The sequence below is a fragment of the Electrophorus electricus genome, chromosome 5, assembly GCF_041902795.1.
Source record: "Electrophorus electricus isolate QZ-2024a chromosome 5, ASM4190279v1, whole genome shotgun sequence".
Lineage (NCBI taxonomy): Eukaryota > Metazoa > Chordata > Actinopteri > Gymnotiformes > Gymnotidae > Electrophorus > Electrophorus electricus.
Genome location: NC_137501.1, coordinates 32,659,195 through 32,674,514, shown reverse-complemented (window position 1 = coordinate 32,674,514; position 15,320 = coordinate 32,659,195).

The window sequence follows — 15,320 nt, the reverse complement described above, 5'->3', positions numbered from 1 at the left end:
TGTCCCTAACGAACGCCACCTGCCACGCTTTCGGCCCGTCCCTGTCGGCATTAAAAAATCGTAGCGTGATAACGATGGTTCCGATCCGCGTGCCGCGCGAAGGCGATTACAGGGGAGATGCAGCCCTTTCCAAAGAGCCATGAACAGACTTTCTACTCCCAAGGAGCCCAAAGATATTAAGCCGCAAATACGTCCTACGCGCGTCTTTTCTACGCCGCGCACCACATTTAAAAAATCGTAGCGTAAGAACGGTGGGTCCGATCCGCGTGCCGCTTAAAGGCGATTACAGGGGAGACGCAACCCTTTCCAAAGAGCCATGAAAAGACTTTCTACTCTCAAGGAGACAAGAGATATTAAGCCGAAATGACGTCCGACACGCGCATTTTCTCCGCCGCGCACCACATTTAAAAAAATCATAGCGTGAAAACCGTGGGTTCGATCCGCGTGCCGCTCGAAGGCGATTACAGGGGAGATGCAGCCCTTTCCAAAGAGGCATGAACAGACTTCCTACTCCCAAGGAGCCCAAAGATATTAAGCCGCAAATACGTCCTACGCGCGTCTTTTCTACGCCGCGCACCACATTTAAAAAATCGTAGCGTAAGAACGGTGGGTCCGATCCGCGTACCGCTTAAAGGAGATTACAGGGGAGATGCAACCCTTTCCGAAGAGCCATGAAAAGACTTTCTACTCCAAAGGAGACAAGAGATATTCAGCCGCAATGACGTCCGACGCGCGCATTTTCTCCGACGCGCAACACATTTAAAAAAATCATAGCGTGAAAACCGTGGGTTCGATCCGCGTGCCGCTCGAAGGCGATTACAGGGGAGATGCAGCCCTTTCCAAAGAGCCATGAACAGACTTTCTACTCCCAAGGAGACCAGAGATATTAACAGATAAAGCGTTACGCTCCAGTCGGATGAGCGAGAAACGCTTGTACAATTGCAACGAATTGGAGGAGAAAGTTTAAACAAACGCGCTGAATTTGAACGCTCACATCTAGGTCTGGCCAAGTCCAAATGGCGTGCAACTCGGTGCGCATCACCTCCATGACTGTCCCTAACGAACGCCACCTGCCACGCTTTCGGCCTATCCCTGGCGGCATTAAAAAATCGTAGCGTGATAACCGTGGGTTCGATCCGCGTGCCGCTCGAAGGCGATTACAGGGGAGATGCAGCCCTTTCCAAAGAGCCATGAACAGACTTCCTACTCCCAAGGAGCCCAAAGATATTAAGCCGCAAATACGTCCTACGCGCGTCTTTTCTACGCCGCGCACCACATTTAAAAAATCGTATCGTAAGAACGGTGGGTCCGATCCGCGTGCCGCTTAAAGACGATTACAGGGGAGATGCAGCCCTTTCCAAAGAGCCATGAACAGACTTTCTACTCCCAAGGAGCCCAAAGATATTAAGCCGCAAATAAGTCCTACGCGCGTCTTTTCTACGCCTCGCACCACATTTAAAAAATCGTAGCGTAAGAACGGTGGGTCCGATCCGCGTGCCGCTTAAAGACGATTACAGGGGAGATGCAAACCTTTCCAAAGAGCCATGAAAAGACTTTCTACTCCCAAGGAGACAAGAGATATTAAGCCGCAATGACGTCCGACGCGCAACACATTTAAAAAAAATCATAGGGTGAAAACCGTGGGTTCGATCCGCGTGCCGCTCGAAGGCGATTACTGGGGAGATGCAGCCCTTTCCAAAGAGCCATGAACAGACTTTCTACTCCCAATGAGACAAGAGATATCAAGCCGCAAATACGTCCGGCGCGCGTCTATTCTCCGCCGCGCAACACATTTAAAAAAAATCGTAGCGTGAAAACCGTGGGTTCGATCCGCGTGCCGCTTAAAGGCGATTACAGGGGAGATGCAGCCCTTTCCAAAGAGCCATGAAAAGACTTTCTACTCCCAAGGAGACAAGAGATATTAAGCCGAAATGACGTCCGACGCGCGCATTTCCTCCGCCGCGCACCACATTTAAAAAAATCATAGCGTGAAAACCGTGGGTTCGATCCGCGTGCCGCTCGAAGGCGATTACAGGAGAGATGCAGCCCTTTCCAAAGAGGCATGAACAGACTTCCTACTCCCAAGGAGCCCAAAGATATTAAGCCGCAAATACGTCCTACGCGCGTCTTTTCTACGCCGCGCACCACATTTAAAAAATCTTATCGGAAGAACGGTGGGTCCAATCCGCGTGCCGCTTAAAGGCGATTACAGCGGAGATGCAGCCCTTTCCAAAGAGCCATGAAAAGACTTTCTACTCCCAAGGAGACAAGAGATATTAAGCCGAAATGACGTCCGACGCGCGCATTTCCTCCGCCGCGCACCACATTTAAAAAAATCATAGCGTGAAAACCGTGGGTTCGATCCGCGTGCCGCTCGAAGGCGATTACAGGGGAGATGCAGCCCTTTCCAAAGAGCCATGAACAGACTTTCTACTCCCAAGGAGCCCAAAGATATTAAGCCGCAAATAAGTCCTACGCGCGTCTTTTCTACGCCTCGCACCACATTTAAAAAAAATCGTAGCGTGAAAAACGTGGGTTCGATCCGCGTGCCGCTCGAAGGCGATTACAGGGGAGATGCAGCCCTTTCCAAAGAGGCATGAACAGACTTCCTACTCCCAAGGAGCCCAAAGATATTAAGCCGCAAATACGTCCTACGCGCGTCTTTTCTACGCCGCGCACCACATTTAAAAAATCGTATCGGAAGAACGGTGGGTCCAATCCGCGTGCCGCTTAAAGGCGATTACAAGGGAGATGCAAACCTTTCCAAAGAGCCATGAAAAGACTTTCTACTCCCAAGGAGACAATAGATATTAAGCCGAAATGACGTCCGACGCGCGCATTTTCTCCGCCGCGCACCACATTTAAAAAAATCATAGCGTGAAAACCGTGGGTTCGATCCGCGTGCCGCTCGAAGGCGTTTACAGCGGAGATGCAGCCCTTTCCAAAGAGCCATGAAAAGACTTTCTACTCCCAAGGAGACAAGAGATATTAAGCCGAAATGACGTCCGACGCGCGCATTTCCTCCGCCGCGCACCACATTTAAAAAAATCATAGCGTGAAAACCGTGGGTTCGATCCGCGTGCCGCTCGAAGGCGATTACAGGGGAGATGCAGCCCTTTCCAAAGAGCCATGAACAGACTTTCTACACCCAATGAGACAAGAGATATTAAGCCGCAAATACGTCCGGCGCGCGTCTTTTCTCCGCCGCGCAACACATTTAAAAAAAATCGTAGCGTGAAAAACGTGGGTTCGATCCGCGTGCCGCTCGAAGGCGATTACAGGGGAGATACAGCCCTTTCCAAAGAGCCATGAACAGACTTTCTACTCCCAAGGAGACAAGAGATATTACGCGCATTTTCTCCGACGCGCACCACGTTTAAAAAATCGTAGCGTGAGAACGGTGGGTCCGATCCGCGTGCCGCTTAAAGGCGATTACAGGGGAGATGCAAACCTTTCCAAAGAGCCATGACAAGACTTTCTACTCCCAAGGAGACAAGAGATATTAAGCCGAAATGACGTCCGACGCGCGCATTTCCTCCGCCGCGCACCACATTTAAAAAAATCATAGCGTGAAAACCGTGGGTTCGATCCGCGTGCCGCTCGAAGGCGATTACAGGGGAGATGCAGCCCTTTCCAAAGAGGCATGAACAGACTTCCTACTCCCAAGGAGCCCAAAGATATTAAGCCGCAAATACGTCCTACGCGCGTCTTTTCTACGCCGCGCACCACATTTAAAAAATCGTATCGGAAGAACGGTGGGTCCAATCCGCGTGCCGCTTAAAGGCGATTACAAGGGAGATGCAAACCTTTCCAAAGAGCCATGAAAAGACTTTCTACTCCCAAGGAGACAATAGATATTAAGCCGAAATGACGTCCGACGCGCGCATTTTCTCCGCCGCGCACCACATTTAAAAAAATCATAGCGTGAAAACCGTGGGTTCGATCCGCGTGCCGCTCGAAGGCGATTACAGCGGAGATGCAGCCCTTTCCAAAGAGCCATGAAAAGACTTTCTACTCCCAAGGAGACAAGAGATATTACGCGCATTTTCTCCGACGCGCACCACGTTTAAAAAATCGTAGCGTGAGAACGGTGGGTCCGATCCGCGTGCCGCTTAAAGGCGATTACAGGGGAGATGCAACCCTTTCCAAAGAGGCATGAACAGACTTCCTACTCCCAAGGAGACAAGAGATATTAAGCCGCAATGACGTCCGACGCGCGCATTTTCTCCGCCGCGCAGCACATTTAAAAAAATCATAGCGTGAAAACCGTGCGTTCGATCCGCGTGCCGCTCGAAGGCGATTACAGGGGAGATGGAGCCCTTTCCAAAGAGGCATGAACAGACTTCCTACTCCCTATGAGACAAGAGATATCAAGCCGCAAATACGTCCGGCGCGCGTCTATTCTCCGCCGCGCAACACATATAAAAAAAATCGTATCGGAAGAACGGTGGGTCCAATCCGCGTGCCGCTTAAAGGCGATTACAAGGGAGATGCAAACCTTTCCAAAGAGCCATGAAAAGACTTTCTACTCCAAAGGAGACAATAGATATTAAGCCGAAATTACGTCCGACGCGCGCATTTTCTCCGCCGCGCAACACATTTAAAAAAAATCATAGCGTGAAAACCGTGGGTTCGATCCGCGTGCCGCTCGAAGGCGATTACAGCGGAGATGCAGCCCTTTCCAAAGAGCCATGAAAAGACTTTCTACTCCCAAGGAGACAATAGATATTAAGCCGAAATGACGTCCGACGCGCGCATTTCCTCCGCCGCGCACCACATTTAAAAAAATCATAGCGTGAAAACCGTGGGTTCGATCCGCGTGCCGCTCGAAGGCGATTACAGGGGAGATGCATCCCTTTCCAAAGAGCCATGAACAGACTTTCTACTCCCAAGGAGACCAGAAATATTAACATATAAAGCGTTACGCTCCAGTCGGATGAACGAGAAACGCTTGTACAATTGCAACGAATTGGAGGAGAAAGTTTAAACAAACGCGCTGACTTTGAACGCTCACATCTAGGCCGGGCCAACTCCAAATGGCGTGCAACTCGGTGTGCATCACCTCCATGACTGTCCCTAACGAACGCCACCTGCCACGCTTTCGGCCTATCCCTGGCGGCATTAAAAAATCGTAGCGTGATAACGATGGTTCCGATGCGCGTGCCGCTCGAAGGCGATTACAGGGGAGATACAGCCCTTTCCAAAGAGCCATGAACAGACTTTCTACTCCCAAGGAGACAAGAGATATTACGCGCATTTTCTCCGACGCGCACCACGTTTAAAAAATCGTAGCGTGAGAACGGTGGGTCCGATCCGCGTGCCGCTTAAAGGCGATTACAGGGGAGATGCAACCCTTTCCAAAGAACCATGAAAAGACTTTCTACTCCCAAGGAGACAAGAGATATTAAGCCGCAATGACTTCCGACGCGCGCATTTTCTCCGCCGCGCAGCACATTTAAAAAAATCATAGCGTGAAAACCGTGGGTTCGATCCGCGTGCCGCTCGAAGGCGATTACAGGGGAGATGGAGCCCTTTCCAAAGAGGCATGAACAGACTTCCTACTCCCAAAGAGCCCAAAGATATTAAGCCGCAAATACGTCCTACGCGCGTCTTTTCTACGCCGCGCACCACATTTAAAAAATCGTAGCGTAAGAACGGTGGGTCCGATCCGCGTGCCGCTTAAAGGCGATTACAGGGGAGATGCAAACCTTTCCAAAGAGCCATGAACAGACTTTCTACTCCCAATGAGACAAGAGATATCAAGCCGCAAATACGTCCGGCGCGCGTCTATTCTCCGCCGCGCAACACATTTAAAAAAAATCGTAGCGTGAAAACCGTGGGTTCGATCCGCGTGCCGCTTAAAGGCGATTACAGGGGAGATGCAGCCCTTTCCAAAGAGCCATGAAAAGACTTTCTACTCCCAAGGAGACAAGAGTTATTAAGCCGAAATGACGTCCGACGCGCGCATTTCCTCCGCCGCGCACCACATTTAAAAAAATCATAGCGTGAAAACCGTGGGTTCGATCCGCGTGCCGCTCGAAGGCGATTACAGGGGAGATGCAGCCCTTTCCAAAGAGGCATGAACAGACTTCCTACTCCCAAGGAGCCCAAAGATATTAAGCCGCAAATACGTCCTACGCGCGTCTTTTCTACGCCGCGCACCACATTTAAAAAATCGTATCGGAAGAACGGTGGGTCCAATCCGCGTGCCGCTTAAAGGCGATTACAAGGGAGATGCAAACCTTTCCAAAGAGCCATGAAAAGACTTTCTACTCCCAAGGAGACAATAGATATTAAGCCGAAATGACGTCCGACGCGCGCATTTTCTCCGCCGCGCACCACATTTAAAAAAATCATAGCGTGAAAACCGTGGGTTCGATCCGCGTGCCGCTCGAAGGCGTTTACAGCGGAGATGCAGCCCTTTCCAAAGAGCCATGAAAAGACTTTCTACTCCCAAGGAGACAAGAGATATTAAGCCGAAATGACGTCCGACGCGCGCATTTCCTCCGCCGCGCACCACATTTAAAAAAATCATAGCGTGAAAACCGTGGGTTCGATCCGCGTGCCGCTCGAAGGCGATTACAGGGGAGATGCAGCCCTTTCCAAAGAGCCATGAACAGACTTTCTACACCCAATGAGACAAGAGATATTAAGCCGCAAATACGTCCGGCGCGCGTCTTTTCTCCGCCGCGCAACACATTTAAAAAAAATCGTAGCGTGAAAAACGTGGGTTCGATCCGCGTGCCGCTCGAAGGCGATTACAGGGGAGATACAGCCCTTTCCAAAGAGCCATGAACAGACTTTCTACTCCCAAGGAGACAAGAGATATTACGCGCATTTTCTCCGACGCGCACCACGTTTAAAAAATCGTAGCGTGAGAACGGTGGGTCCGATCCGCGTGCCGCTTAAAGGCGATTACAGGGGAGATGCATCCCTTTCCAAAGAGCCATGAACAGACTTTCTACTCCCAAGGAGACCAGAGATATTAACAGATAAAGCGTTACGCTCCAGTCGGATGAGCGAGAAACGCTTGTACAATTGCAACGAATTGGAGGAGAAAGTTTAAACAAACGCGCTGACTTTGAAGGCTCACATCTAGGCCGGGCCAGGTCCAAATGGCCTGCAACTCGGTCCGCATCACGTCCATGACTTTTCCTAACGAACGCCACCTGCCAAGCTTTCGGCCCGTCCCTGTCGGCATTAAAAAATCGTAGCGTGATAACGATGGTTCCGATCCGCGTGCCGCGCGAAGGCGATTACAGGGGAGATGCAGCCCTTTCCAAAGAGCCATGAACAGACTTTCTACTCCCAAGGAGCCCAAAGATATTAAGCCGCAAATAAGTCCTAAGCGCGTCTTTTCTACGCCGCGCACCACATTTAAAAAATCGTAGCGTAAGAACGGTGGGTCCGATCCGCGTGCCGCTTAAAGGCGATTACAGGGGAGATGCAACCCTTTCCAAAGAACCATGAAAAGACTTTCTACTCCCAAGGAGACAAGAGATATTAAGCCGCAATGACGTCCGACGCGCGCATTTTCTCCGACGCGCAACACATTTAAAAAAATCATAGCGTGAAAACCGTGGGTTCGATCCGCGTGCCGCTCGAAGGCGATTACAGGGGAGATGCAGCCCTTTCCAAAGATCCATGAACAGACTTCCTACTCCCAAGGAGACAAGAGATATTAACATATAAAGCGTTACGCTCCAGTCGGATGAGCGAGAAACGCTTGAGCAGTTGCAACGAATTGGAGGAGAAAGTTTAAACAAACGCGCTGACTTTGAACGCTCACATCTAGGTCTGGCCAAGTCCAAATGGCGTGCAACTCGGTGCGCATCACCTCCATGACTGTCCCTAACGAACGCCACCTGCCACGCTTTCGGCCCGTCCCTGGCGGCTTTAAAAAATCGTAGCGTGATAACCGTGGGTCCAATCCGCTTGAAGCTCGAAGGCAATTAGAGGGGAGATGCAGCCCTTTCCAAAGAGCCATGAACAGACTTCCTACTCCCAAGGAGACAAGAGATATTAAGCCACAAATACGTCCGGACCGCGTCTTTTCTCCGCAGCTCACCACATTTAAAAAAATCGTAGCGTGAAAACCGTGGGTTCGATATAGTATACATACAGAGTATATAGTTTGACCAAAAGATCGTGCTGATCTTTGATCTCCTGGTTCTTCATCTCCAGCGCCACTTTCAGACTCATAATGTCCTCCTCTATGGGCTGGTATAACACAGACACGAATCATCACTACAGCCAGTACAATGGAAAGGTGGGAATGTGTACTGAATGTGTACTGACGTTATAAGTGAGAGGTGGTGGTACTGGTGGATGTGTACTGACACTATAAGGGATCTCTACCTGCAGTGACAGTCTGAGCTTCTCAAGTTCTTCCTCCAGAGATTTCTTCTCCTGTTCACAGGCCATTTTCATATCTGCCAGAGCAAGTATCATTACTGCTGGATATAACACAGATTGTATATACTACATAATTACTACTGAATATATAAAATATAATATATATAGTACTATACATATATTAGTGTCACTTTTATTGGAGCCTAAAGGCTAACATTCATTATTAGTTATGTTAGTATTATTGCATTTCCATAGTACTTACTCTTGATGGACCTGTTATGCTCCTCCTCCTCCTGCTGTTTCTGCAGGAGCTCTGTCTCCTCCTGCTGCTTGTGTTTCAGCATCTCCTGAAGAACCTGCAGCTCCTTCTGCTTCTGCAACCTCAACTCCTTCAGCTGCTCAAACAAACTGTTCTCCAACTCCTCCTTCTCACACCGCAAACACTCCAATCGGGCCACAGGCCCCACTAGTGACACAGAACCACACACACACACACACACAGACACACACACACACACACACACACACAGAGAGAGATAAACATGCATAAATGTATAAGAATTTGTGGATAAAATTATTATGAGATTATTTATAATCAAACAACTACACTACACAACCACATCTTCCTTTTATTTACATATTATACAGATATTTAGAGATATTTACATTTTATTTACCCGCGTGCGTCTCTCTTCTCCAAGGTAGCGGAGAGATATGAAAGGATAAAAGGGGAAAAGAATAAAATGCACGTCGGTTTTAAATTCGCAGGCTACCTGCGCTGAAGGCGTGGAAAACGAGCACGTGACGGAAAGGCTTCCGTACCCGATGGGTCCAAATCACATGCCCAGCAAAGTAGCCTTAAACCTGGACACACAATGGAGACCATTTGACCCTTTAAAATCATACTACAACCAGACTTCCAGGCCCAAGAGGTCACACAGTCATGCCCAGCAAAGTAGCTCTGGGCCTGGGCACACTTCACGCAGTTTGACCGTTTAAATAAAACTAGAAACAGACTTCCTGGCCCAAGAGGTCACACAGTCATGCCCAGCAAGGTTGCTTTAAACGTGGGCACACTTCAGACCGTTTCACTCTTTAAATCATTCAAAGCACCACATTTCAAGGCCCAAGAGGTCACAGAATCATGCCCATCAAAGTAGCTCTGGGCCTGGGCACACTTTACGGAGTTTGACCCTTTAAATAATACTACAACCAGACACATACAGGTGCGCACATATACACAGATACACATTCTGTTTAATTTCTTCACATCTGCAGACTAGAGTAAGCTGAGGGTATAGTGTTAAACCAGGAGCTACATAAACAGTATATAGTATATATAAAGAGGATATAGTGTTAAACCAGGTACTACATACAGAGTATATAGTATACATACAGAGTATATAGTTTGACCAAAAGATCGTGCTGATCTTTGATCTCCTGGTTCTTCATCTCCAGCGCCACTTTCAGACTCATAATGTCCTCCTCTATGGGCTGGTATAACCCACACATACGAATCATCACTACAGCCAGTACAATGGAAAGGTGGGAATGTGTACTGAATGTGTACTGACGTTATAAGTGAAAGGTGGAGGTACTGGTGGATGTGTACTGACACTATAAGGGATCTCTACCTGCAGTGACAGTCTGAGCTTCTCAAGTTCTTCCTCCAGAGATTTCTTCTCCTGTTCACAGGCCATTTTCATATCTGCCAGAGCAAGTATCATTACTGCTGGATATAACATAGATTGTATATACTACATAATTACTACTGAATATATAAAATATAATATATATAGTACTATACATATATTAGTATCACTTTTATTGGAGCCTAAAGGCTAGCATTCATTATTAGTTATGTTAGTATTATTGCATTTCCATAGTACTTACTCTTGATGGACCTGTTATGCTCCTCCTCCTCCTGCTGTTTCTGCAGGAGCTCTGTCTCCTCCTGCTGCTTGTGTTTCAGCATCTCCTGAAGAACCTGCAGCTCCTTCTGCTTCTGCAACCTCAACTCCTTCAGCTGCTCCAAGAAACTGTTATCCAACTCCTCCTTCTCACACCGCAAACACTCCAATCGGGCCACAGGCCCCACTAGTGACACAGAACCACACACACACACACACACACACACACACACACACACACACACACACAGAGAGAGATAAACATGTATAAATGTATAAGAATTTGTGGATAAAATTATTATGAGATTATTTATAATGAAACGACTACACTACACAACCACTTCTTCCTTTTATTTACATATTATACAGATATTTAGAGATATTTACATTTTATTTACCCGCGTGCGTCTCTCTTCTCCAAGGTAGCGGAGAGATATGAAGGGATAAAAGGGGAAAAGAATAAAATGCACGTCGGTTTTAAATTCGCAGGCTACCTGCGCTGAAGGCGTGGAAAACCAGCACGTGACGGAAAGGCTTCCGTACCCGATGGGTCCAAATCATATGCCCAGCAAAGTAGCCTTAAACCTGGACACACAATGGAGACCATTTGACCCTTTAAAATCATGCTACAACCAGACTTCCAGGCCCAAGAGGTCACACAGTCATGCCCAGCAAAGTAGCTCTGGGCCTGGGCACACTTCACGCAGTTTGACCGTTTAAATAAAACTAGAAACAGACTTCCTGGCCCAAGAGGTCACACAGTCATGCCCAGCAAGGTTGCTTTAAACGTGGGCACACTTCAGACCGTTTCACTCTTTAAATCATTCAAAGCACCACATTTCAAGGCCCAAGAGGTCACAGAATCATGCCCATCAAAGTAGCTCTGGGCCTGGGCACACTTCACGCAGTTTGACCCTTTAAATAATACTACAACCAGACACATACAGGTGCGCACATATACACAGATACACATTCTGTTTAATTTCTTCACATCTGCAGACTAGAGTAAGCTGAGGGTATAGTGTTAAACCAGGTGCTACATAAACAATATATAGTATATATACAGAGGATATAGTGTTAAACCAGGTACTACATACAGAGTATATAGTATACATACAGAGTATATAGTTTGACCAAAAGATCGTGCTGATCTTTGATCTCCTGGTTCTTCATCTCCAGCGCCACTTTCAGACTCATAATGTCCTCCTCTATGGGCTTGTATAACCCACACACACGAATCATCACTACAGCCAGTACAATGGAAAGGTGGGAATGTGTACTGAATGTGTACTGACGTTATAAGTGAAAGGTGGAGCTACTGGTGGATGTGTACTGACACTATAAGGGATCTCTACCTGCAGTGAAAGTCTGAGCTTCTCAAGTTCTGCCTCCAGAGATTTCTTCTCCTGTTCACAGGCCATTTTCATATCTGCCAGAGCAAGTATCATTACTGCTGGATATAACACAGATTGTATATACTACATAATTACTGCTGAATATATAAAATATAATATATATAGTACTATACATATATTAGTATCACTTTTATTGGAGCCTAAAGGCTAACATTCATTATTAGTTATGTTAGTATTATTGCATTTCCATAGTACTTACTCTTGATGGACCTGTTATGCTCCTCCTCCTCCTGCTGTTTCTGCAGGAGCTCTGTCTCCTCCTGCTGCTTGTGTTTCAGCATCTCCTGAAGAACCTGCAGCTCCTTCTGCTTCTGCAACCTCAACTCCTTCAGCTGCTCCAACAAACTGTTCTCCAACTCCTCCTTCTCACACCGCAAACACTCCAATCGGGCCACAGGCCCCACTAGTGACACAGAACCACACACACACACACACAGAGAGAGATAAACATGTATAAATGTATAAGAATTTGTGGATAAAATTATTATGAGATTATTTATAATCAAACGACTACACTACACAACCACATCTTCCTTTTATTTACATATTATACAGATATTTAGAGATATTTACATTTTATTTACCCGCGTGCGTCTCTCTTCTCCAAGGTAGCGGAGAGATATGAAAGGATAAAAGGGGAAAAGAATAAAATGCACGTCGGTTTTAAATTCGCAGGCTACCTGCGCTGAAGGCGTGGAAAACGAGCACGTGACGGAAAGGCTTCCGTACCCGATGGGTCCAAATCACATGCCCAGCAAAGTAGCCTTAAACCTGGACACACAATGGAGACCATTTGACCCTTTAAAATCATACTACAACCAGACTTCCAGGCCCAAGAGGTCACACAGTCATGCCCAGCAAAGTAGCTCTGGGCCTGGGCACACTTCACGCAGTTTGACCGTTTAAATAAAACTAGAAACAGACTTCCTGGCCCAAGAGGTCACACAGTCATGCCCAGCAAGGTTGCTTTAAACGTGGGCACACTTCAGACCGTTTCACTCTTTAAATCATTCAAAGCACCACATTTCAAGGCCCAAGAGGTCACAGAATCATGCCCATCAAAGTAGCTCTGGGCCTCGGCACACTTTACGGAGTTTGACCCTTTAAATAATACTACAACCAGACACATACAGGTGCGCACATATACACAGATACACATTCTGTTTAATTTCTTCACATCTGCAGACTAGAGTAAGCTGAGGGTATAGTGTTAAACCAGGAGCTACATAAACAGTATATAGTATATATAAAGAGGATATAGTGTTAAACCAGGTACTACATACAGAGTATATAGTATACATACAGAGTATATAGTTTGACCAAAAGATCGTGCTGATCTTTGATCTCCTGGTTCTTCATCTCCAGCGCCACTTTCAGACTCATAATGTCCTCCTCTATGGGCTGGTATAACCCACACATACGAATCATCACTACAGCCAGTACAATGGAAAGGTGGGAATGTGTACTGAATGTGTACTGACGTTATAAGTGAAAGGTGGAGGTACTGGTGGATGTGTACTGACACTATAAGGGATCTCTACCTGCAGTGACAGTCTGAGCTTCTCAAGTTCTTCCTCCAGAGATTTCTTCTCCTGTTCACAGGCCATTTTCAGATCTGCCAGAGCAAGTATCATTACTGCTGGATATAACATAGATTGTATATACTACATAATTACTACTGAATATATAAAATATAATATATATAGTACTATACATATATTAGTATCACTTTTATTGGAGCCTAAAGGCTAGCATTCATTATTAGTTATGTTAGTATTATTGCATTTCCATAGTACTTACTCTTGATGGACCTGTTATGCTCCTCCTCCTCCTGCTGTTTCTGCAGGAGCTCTGTCTCCTCCTGCTGCTTGTGTTTCAGCATCTCCTGAAGAACCTGCAGCTCCTTCTGCTTCTGCAACCTCAACTCCTTCAGCTGCTCCAAGAAACTGTTATCCAACTCCTCCTTCTCACACCGCAAACACTCCAATCGGGCCACAGGCCCCACTAGTGACACAGAACCACACACACACACACACACACACACACACACACACACACACACAGACAAAGAGAGAGATAAACATGTATAAATGTATAAGAATTTGTGGATAAAATTATTATGAGATTATTTATAATGAAACGACTACACTACACAACCACTTCTTCCTTTTATTTACATATTATACAGATATTTAGAGATATTTACATTTTATTTACCCGCGTGCGTCTCTCTTCTCCAAGGTAGCGGAGAGATATGAAGGGATAAAAGGGGAAAAGAATAAAATGCACGTCGGTTTTAAATTCGCAGGCTACCTGCGCTGAAGGCGTGGAAAACCAGCACGTGACGGAAAGGGTTCCGTACCCGATGGGTCCAAATCACATGCCCAGCAAAGTACGTTTAAACCTGGAAACAAATCAGATCCTTTCTGTCATTCAAAGGAATGGGCCTGCAACTCACAACCACATCCCCAGTGAAGCGCACCGTCACCCAGCCACACTACCCCACCTTGCCCGTCCTGGAACAACCACACCTCCAGGGCACCACATGCCAATCTCTCATGCCCAGCAAACTGCAACCTCACGCAGCCAGGCCACACACTGTCTCCCCTTGTACAGTCCAAGGACGAACTCCTCCACAAACCTGGTGTTCACGCGCACACACGCAATTACAACGAATTGGTGGAGAACTTTGAAACAAACGTGCTGACTTTGAATACTCACATCTAGGCTGGGCCAGGTCCAAATGGCCTGCAGCTCGGTGCGCATTAACTGCTTGACTGTCCGTCACGAACGCCACCTGCCAAGCGTTCGTTCCGTCCCTGGCGGATTTTAAAAAATCGTAGCGTGAGAACGATGGGTCCGATCCGCGTGCCGCTTAAAGGCGATTACAGGGGAGATGCAACCCTTTCCAAAGAACCATGAAAATACTTTCTACTCCCAAGGAAACGAGATATTAAGCCGCAATGACATCCGACGCGCGCATTTTCTCCGCCGCGCAGCACATTTAAAAAAATCATAGCGTGAAAACCGTGGGTTCGATCCGCGTGCCGCTCGAAGGCGATTACAGGGGAGATGCAGCCCTTTCCAAAGAGGCATGAACAGACTTCCTACTCCCAAGGAGCCCAAAGATATTAAGCCGCAAATACGTCCTACGCGCGTCTTTTCTACGCCGCGCACCACATTTAAAAAATCGTATCGGAAGAACGGTGGGTCCAATCCGCGTGCAGCTTAAAGGCGATTACAAGGGAGATGCAAACCTTTCCAAAGAGCCATGAAAAGACTTTCTACTCCCAAGGAGACAATAGATATTAAGCCGAAATGACGTCCGACGCGCGCATTTCCTCCGCCGCGCACATTTAAAAAAATCATAGCGTGAAAACCGTGGGTTCGATCCGCGTGCCGCTCGAAGGCGATTACAGGGGAGATGCAACCCTTTCCAAAGAGCCATGAACAGACTTTCTACTCCCAAGGAGACCAGAAATATTAACATATAAAGCGTTACGCTCCAGTCGGATGAACGAGAAACGCTTGTACAATTGCAAAGAATTGGAGGAGAAAGTTTAAACAAACGCGCTGACTTTGAACGCTCACATCTAGGCCGGGCCAACTCCAAATGGCGTGCAACTCGGTGTGCATCACC